Source organism: Megalopta genalis, unplaced genomic scaffold, assembly GCF_051020955.1.
Source record: "Megalopta genalis isolate 19385.01 unplaced genomic scaffold, iyMegGena1_principal scaffold0029, whole genome shotgun sequence".
In the NCBI taxonomy this organism is placed as follows: domain Eukaryota; kingdom Metazoa; phylum Arthropoda; class Insecta; order Hymenoptera; family Halictidae; genus Megalopta; species Megalopta genalis.
In genome coordinates, this window is record NW_027476098.1 from 690,001 (window position 1) to 700,000 (window position 10,000).

The window sequence follows — 10,000 nt, forward strand, 5'->3', positions numbered from 1 at the left end:
ACAACATGAACAACAAGAACAACAAGAACAACAAGAACAACAAGAACAACAAGAACAACAAGAACAACGAGAACAACGAGAACAACGAGAACAACGAGAACATCGAGAACAACGAGAACATCGAGAACAACGAGAACAACGAGAACAACGAGAACAACGAGAACAACGAGAACAACGAGAACAACGAGAACAACGAGAACAACGAGAACAACGAGAACAACGAGAACAACGAGAACAACCAGAACAACAAGAACAACAAGAACAACAAGAACAACAAGAACAACAAGAACAACAAGAACGACAAGAACGACAAGAACAGCAAGAACAACAACAACAAGAACGACAAGAACAACATCAACAAGGACAACAAAAACAACAACAACATGAACAACAAGAACAAGAACAACAAGAACGACAAGAACAACAACAACAAGAACAACAAAAACAACAACAACATGAACAACAAGAACAACAAGAACAAGAACAACTAGAACAACAACAACAAGAACAACAACAACAACAAAAACAGGAACAACAACAACAAAAAGAACAACAAGAAGAACAACAAGAACAACAAGAACAACAAGAACAACAAGAACAACAAGAACAACAAGAACAACAAGAACAACAAGAACAACAAGAACAACAAGAACAACAAGAACAACAAGAACAACAAGACCAACAAGAACAACAAGAACAACAAGATCAACAAGAACAACAAGAACAACAAGAACAACAAGAACAACAAGAACAACAAGAACAACAAGAACAACAAGAACAACAACATGAACAACAAGAACAACAAGAACAACAACAACAAGAACAACAAGAACAACAACAACAAGAACCACTAGAGCAACAACAACAAGAACAACAAGAACAACAAGAACAACAAGAACAACAAGAACAACAAGAACAACAAGAACAACAAGCACAACAAGAACAACAAGAACAACAAGAACAACAAGAACAACAAGAACAACAAGAACAACAAGAACAGCAAGAACAACAAGAACAACAAGAACAACAAGAACAACAAGAACAACAAGAACAACAAGAACAACAAGAACAACAAGAACAACAAGAACAACAAGAACAACAAGAACAACAAGAACAACAAGAACAACAAGAACAACAAGAACAACAAGAACAACAAGAGCAACAAGAACAACAAGAACAACAAGAACAACAAGAACAACAAGAACAACAAGAACAACAAGAATAACAAGAACAACAACAACCAGAACAACAGGAACAGCAAGAACAACAACAACAACAAGAACGACAAGAACAACAACAAGAATAACAAAAACAACAACATGAACAACAAGAACAACAAGAACAACAACAACAAGAACCACTGGAGCAACAACAACAAGAACAACAAGATCAACAAGAACAACAAGAACAACAAGAACAACAAGAACAACAAGAACAACAAGAACAACAAGAACAACAAGAACAACAAGCACAACAAGAACAACAAGAACAACAAGAACAACAAGAACAGCAAGAACAACAAGAACAACAAGAACAACAAGAACAACAAGAACAACAAGAACAACAAGAACAACAAGAACAACCAGAACAACAAGAGCAACAAGAACAACAAGAACAACAAGAACAACAAGAACAACAAGAACAACAAGAACAACAAGAACAACAAGAACAACAAGAACAACAAGAACAACAAGAACAACAAGAACAACAAGAACAACAAGAACGTCAAGAACGACAAGAACAACAAGAACAACAACAACATTAACGACAAGAACAACATCAACAAGGACAGCAAAAACAACAACAACATGAACAACAAGAACAACAAGAACAACAAGAACAACAACAACAAGAACAACTAGAACAACAACAACCAGAACAACAAGAACAACAACAACAACAAAAACAGGAACAACAACAACAACAAGAACAACAACAAGAACAACAAGAACAACAACAACAAGATCAACAAGAACAAGAAGGACAACAAGAACAACAAGAACAACAACAGCATGAACAACAAGAACATCAACAACCAGAACAACAAGAACAACAAGAACAACAAGAACAACAAGAACATCAAGATCAACAAGAGCAACAAGAACAACAAGAACAACAAGAACAACAAGAACAACAAGAACAACAAGAACAACAAGAACAACAAGAACAACAAGAACAACAAGAACAACAAGAACAGCAAGAACAACAACAACAAGAATAACAAAAACAACAACATGAACAACAAGAACAACAAGAACAACAACAACAAGAACCACTAGAACAACAACAACAAGAACAAGAACAACAAGAGCAACAAGAGCAACAAGAGCAACAAGAGCAACAAGAGCAACAAGAGCAACAAGAGCAACAAGAGCAACAAGAGCAACAAGAGCAACAAGAGCAACAAGAACAACAAGAACAACAAGAACAACAAGAACAACAAGAACGACAAGAACGACAAGAACAACAAGAACAACAACAACAAGAACGACAAGAACAACATCAACAAGGACAACAAAAACAACAACAACATGAACAACAAGAACAACAACAACAAGAACAACAAGAAGAACAACAAGAACAACAAGAGCAACAAGAACAACAAGAACAACAACAACATGAACAACAAGAACATCAACAACCAGAACAACCAGAGCAACAAGAACAACAAGAACAACAAGAACAACGAGAACAACAAGAACAACAAGAACAACAAGAACGACAAGAACGACAAGAACGACAAGAACAACAAGAACAACAACAACATTAACGACAAGAACAACATCAACAAGGACAGCAAAAACAACAACAACATGAACAACAAGAACAACAAGAACAACAACAACAAGAACAACAAAAACAACAACAACATGAACAACAAGAACAACAAGAACAACAAGAACAACAAGAACAACAAGAACAACAAGAACAACAAGAACAACAAGAACAACAAGAACAACAAGAACAACAAGAACAACAAGAACAACAAGAACAACAAGAACAACAAGAACAACAAGAACGACAAGAACGACAAGAACGACAAGAACAACAAGAACAACAAGAACAACAAGAACAACAAGAACAACAAGAACAACAAGAACAACAAGAACAACAAGAACAACAAGAACAACAAGAACAACAAGAACAACAAGAACAACAAGAACAACAAGAACAACAAGAACAACAAGAACAACAAGAACAACAAGAACAACAACAGCATGAACAACAACAACATGAACAACAAGAACAACAAGAACAACAACAACAAGAACCACTAGAACAACAACAACAAGAACAAGAACAACAAGAGCAACAAGAGCAACAAGAGCAACAAGAGCAACAAGAGCAACAAGAGCAACAAGAGCAACAAGAGCAACAAGAGCAACAAGAGCAACAAGAGCAACAAGAACAACAAGAACAACAAGAACAACAAGAACAACAAGAACAACAAGAACAACAAGAACAACAAGAACGACAAGAACGACAAGAACAACAAGAACAACAACAACAAGAACGACAAGAACAACATCAACAAGGACAACAAAAACAACAACAACATGAACAACAAGAACAACAACAACAAGAACAACAAGAACAACAACAACATGAACAACAAGAACATCAACAACCAGAACAACCAGAACAACAAGAACAACAAGAACAACAAGAACAACAAGAACAACAAGAACGACAAGAACGACAAGAACAACAAGAACAACAACAACAAGAACGACAAGAACAACATCAACAAGGACAACAAAAACAACAACAACATGAACAACAAGAACAACAAGAGCAACAAGAGCAACAAGAACAACAAGAACAACAACAACATGAACAACAAGAACATCAACAACCAGAACAACCAGAACAACAAGAACAACAAGAACAACAAGAACAACAAGAACAACAAGAACAACAAGAACAACAAGAACAACAAGAACGACAAGAACGACAAGAACGACAAGAACAACAAGAACAACAACAACATTAACGACAAGAACAACATCAACAAGGACAGCAAAAACAACAACAACATGAACAACAAGAACAACAAGAACAACAACAACAAGAACAACAAAAACAACAAGAACATGAACAACAAGAACAACAAGAACAACAAGAACAACAAGAACAACAAGATCAACAACAACAACAAGAACAACAAGAACATCAACAAGAAGAACTGGAACAACAAGAACAACAAGAACAACAAGAACAACAAGAGCAACAAGAACAACAAGAACAACAAGAACAACAAGAACAACAAGAACAACAAGAACAACAAGAACAACAAGAACAACAAGAACAACAAGAACAACAAGAACAACAAGAACAACAAGAACAGCAAGAACAACAACAACAAGAATAACAAAAACAACAACATGAACAACAAGAACAACAAGAACAACAAGAACAACAAGAACAACAAGAACAACGAGAACAACGAGAACAACGAGAACAACGAGAACATCGAGAACAACGAGAACATCGAGAACAACGAGAACATCGAGAACAACGAGAACAACGAGAACAACGAGAAGAACGAGAACAACGAGAACAACGAGAACAACCAGAACAACAAGAACAACAAGAACAACAAGAACAACAAGAACAACAAGAACAACAAGAACAACAAGAACAACAAGAACAACAAGAACAACAAGAACAACAAGAACGACAAGAACGACAAGAACAACAAGAACAACAACAACAAGAACGACAAGAACAACATCAACAAGGACAACAAAAACAACAACAACATGAACAACAAGAACAACAACAACAACAAGAACAACAAGAACAACAAGAACAACAAGAACAACAAGAACAACAAGATCAACAACAAAAAGAAGTACAACAAGAACATCAAGAACAACAAGAACAACAAGAACATCAAGAACATCAAGAACAACAACAACAACAAGAACAACAAGAACATCAACAAGAAGAACAAGAACAACAAGAACAACAAGAACAACAAGAACAACAAGAACAACAAGAACAACAAGAACAACAAGAACAACAAGAACAACAAGAACAACAAGAACAACAAGAACAACAAGAACAACAAGAACAACAAGAACAACAAGAACAACAAGAACAACAAGAACAACCAGAACAACGAGAACAACGAGAACAACGAGAACAACGAGAACAACGAGAACAACAAGAACAACAAGAACAACAAGAACAACAAGAACAACAAGAACAACGAGAACAACGAGAACAACGAGAACAACGAGAACAACGAGAACAACGAGAACATCGAGAACAACGAGAACATCGAGAACAACGAGAACAACGAGAACAACGAGAACAACGAGAACAACGAGAACAACGAGAACAACGAGAACAACGAGAACAACGAGAACAACAAGAACAACAACAACAAGAACGACAAGAACAACATCAACAAGGACAACAAAAACAACAACAACATGAACAACAAGAACAACAAGAGCAACAAGAGCAACAAGAACAACAAGAACAACAACAACATGAACAACAAGAACATCAACAACCAGAACAACAAGAACAACAAGAACAACAAGAACAACAAGAACAACAAGAACAACAAGAACGACAAGAACGACAAGAACGACAAGAACGACAAGAACAACAAGAACAACAACAACATTAACGACAAGAACAACATCAACAAGGACAGCAAAAACAACAACAACATGAACAACAAGAACAACAAGAACAACAACAACAAGAACAACAAAAACAACAAGAACATGAACAACAAGAACAACAAGAACAACAAGAACAACAAGAACAACAAGAACAACAAGAACAACAAGAACAACAAGATCAACAACAACAACAAGAACAACAAGAACATCAACAAGAAGAACTGGAACAACAAGAACAACAAGAACAACAAGAACAACAAGAGCAACAAGAACAACAAGAACAACAAGAACAACAAGAACAACAAGAACAACAAGAACAACAAGAACAACAAGAACAACAAGAACAACAAGAACAGCAAGAACAACAACAACAAGAATAACAAAAACAACAACATGAACAACAAGAACAACAAGAACAACAAGAACAACAAGAACAACAAGAACAACGAGAACAACGAGAACAACGAGAACAACGAGAACATCGAGAACAACGAGAACATCGAGAACAACGAGAACATCGAGAACAACGAGAACAACGAGAACAACGAGAACAACGAGAACAACGAGAACAACGAGAACAACGAGAACAACCAGAACAACAAGAACAACAAGAACAACAAGAACAACAAGAACAACAAGAACAACAAGAACAACAAGAACAACAAGAACAACAAGAACAACAAGAACAACAAGAACGACAAGAACGACAAGAACAACAAGAACAACAACAACAAGAACGACAAGAACAACATCAACAAGGACAACAAAAACAACAACAACATGAACAACAAAAACAACAACAACAACAAGAACAACAAGAACAACAAGAACAACAAGAACAACAAGAACAACAAGAACAACAAGATCAACAACAAAAAGAAGTACAACAAGAACATCAAGAACAACAAGAACAACAAGAACATCAAGAACATCAAGAACAACAACAACAACAAGAACAACAAGAACATCAACAAGAAGAACAAGAACAACAAGAACAACAAGAACAACAAGAACAACAAGAACAACAAGAACAACAAGAACAACAAGAACAACAAGAACAACAAGAACAACAAGAACAACAAGAACAACAAGAACAACAAGAACAACCAGAACAACGAGAACAACGAGAACAACGAGAACAACGAGAACAACAAGGACAACAAGAACAACAAGAACAACAAGAACAACAAGAACAGCAAGAACAACAACAACAAGAATAACAAAAACAACAACATGAACAACAAGAACAACAAGAACAACAAGAACAACAAGAACAACAAGAACAACAAGAACAACGAGAACAACGAGAACAACGAGAACAACGAGAACATCGAGAACAACGAGAACATCGAGAACAACGAGAACAACGAGAACAACGAGAACAACGAGAACAACGAGAACAACGAGAACAACGAGAACAACGAGAACAACGAGAACAACGAGAACAACGAGAACAACGAGAACAACCAGAACAACAAGAACAACAAGAACAACAAGAACAACAAGAACAACAAGAACAACAAGAACGACAAGAACGACAAGAACAGCAAGAACAACAACAACAAGAACGACAAGAACAACATCAACAAGGACAACAAAAACAACAACAACATGAACAACAAGAACAAGAACAACAAGAACGACAAGAACAACAACAACAAGAACAACAAAAACAACAACAACATGAACAACAAGAACAACAAGAACAAGAACAACTAGAACAACAACAACAAGAACAACAACAACAACAAAAACAGGAACAACAACAACAAAAAGAACAACAAGAAGAACAACAAGAACAACAAGAACAACAAGAACAACAAGAACAACAAGAACAACAAGAACAACAAGAACAACAAGAACAACAAGAACAACAAGAACAACAAGAACAACAAGAACAACAAGACCAACAAGAACAACAAGAACAACAAGATCAACAAGAACAACAAGAACAACAAGAACAACAAGAACAACAAGAACAACAAGAACAACAAGAACAACAAGAACAACAACATGAACAACAAGAACAACAAGAACAACAACAACAAGAACAACAAGAACAACAACAACAAGAACCACTAGAGCAACAACAACAAGAACAACAAGAACAACAAGAACAACAAGAACAACAAGAACAACAAGAACAACAAGAACAACAAGCACAACAAGAACAACAAGAACAACAAGAACAACAAGAACAACAAGAACAACAAGAACAACAAGAACAGCAAGAACAACAAGAACAACAAGAACAACAAGAACAACAAGAACAACAAGAACAACAAGAACAACAAGAACAACAAGAACAACAAGAACAACAAGAACAACAAGAACAACAAGAACAACAAGAACAACAAGAACAACAAGAACAACAAGAACAACAAGAGCAACAAGAACAACAAGAACAACAAGAACAACAAGAACAACAAGAACAACAAGAACAACAAGAATAACAAGAACAACAACAACCAGAACAACAGGAACAGCAAGAACAACAACAACAACAAGAACGACAAGAACAACAACAAGAATAACAAAAACAACAACATGAACAACAAGAACAACAAGAACAACAACAACAAGAACCACTGGAGCAACAACAACAAGAACAACAAGATCAACAAGAACAACAAGAACAACAAGAACAACAAGAACAACAAGAACAACAAGAACAACAAGAACAACAAGAACAACAAGCACAACAAGAACAACAAGAACAACAAGAACAACAAGAACAGCAAGAACAACAAGAACAACAAGAACAACAAGAACAACAAGAACAACAAGAACAACAAGAACAACAAGAACAACCAGAACAACAAGAGCAACAAGAACAACAAGAACAACAAGAACAACAAGAACAACAAGAACAACAAGAACAACAAGAACAACAAGAACAACAAGAACAACAAGAACAACAAGAACAACAAGAACAACAAGAACAACAAGAACGTCAAGAACGACAAGAACAACAAGAACAACAACAACATTAACGACAAGAACAACATCAACAAGGACAGCAAAAACAACAACAACATGAACAACAAGAACAACAAGAACAACAAGAACAACAACAACAAGAACAACTAGAACAACAACAACCAGAACAACAAGAACAACAACAACAACAAAAACAGGAACAACAACAACAACAAGAACAACAACAAGAACAACAAGAACAACAACAACAAGATCAACAAGAACAAGAAGGACAACAAGAACAACAAGAACAACAACAGCATGAACAACAAGAACATCAACAACCAGAACAACAAGAACAACAAGAACAACAAGAACAACAAGAACATCAAGATCAACAAGAGCAACAAGAACAACAAGAACAACAAGAACAACAAGAACAACAAGAACAACAAGAACAACAAGAACAACAAGAACAACAAGAACAACAAGAACAACAAGAACAGCAAGAACAACAACAACAAGAATAACAAAAACAACAACATGAACAACAAGAACAACAAGAACAACAACAACAAGAACCACTAGAACAACAACAACAAGAACAAGAACAACAAGAGCAACAAGAGCAACAAGAGCAACAAGAGCAACAAGAGCAACAAGAGCAACAAGAGCAACAAGAGCAACAAGAGCAACAAGAGCAACAAGAGCAACAAGAACAACAAGAACAACAAGAACAACAAGAACAACAAGAACGACAAGAACGACAAGAACAACAAGAACAACAACAACAAGAACGACAAGAACAACATCAACAAGGACAACAAAAACAACAACAACATGAACAACAAGAACAACAACAACAAGAACAACAAGAAGAACAACAAGAACAACAAGAGCAACAAGAACAACAAGAACAACAACAACATGAACAACAAGAACATCAACAACCAGAACAACCAGAGCAACAAGAACAACAAGAACAACAAGAACAACGAGAACAACAAGAACAACAAGAACAACAAGAACGACAAGAACGACAAGAACGACAAGAACAACAAGAACAACAACAACATTAACGACAAGAACAACATCAACAAGGACAGCAAAAACAACAACAACATGAACAACAAGAACAACAAGAACAACAACAACAAGAACAACAAAAACAACAACAACATGAACAACAAGAACAACAAGAACAACAAGAACAACAAGAACAACAAGAACAACAAGAACAACAAGAACAACAAGAACAACAAGAACAACAAGAACAACAAGAACAACAAGAACAACAAGAACAACAAGAACAACAAGAACAACAAGAACGACAAGAACGACAAGAACGACAAGAACAACAAGAACAACAAGAACAACAAGAACAACAAGAACAACAAGAACAACAAGAACAACAAGAACAACAAGAACAACAAGAACAA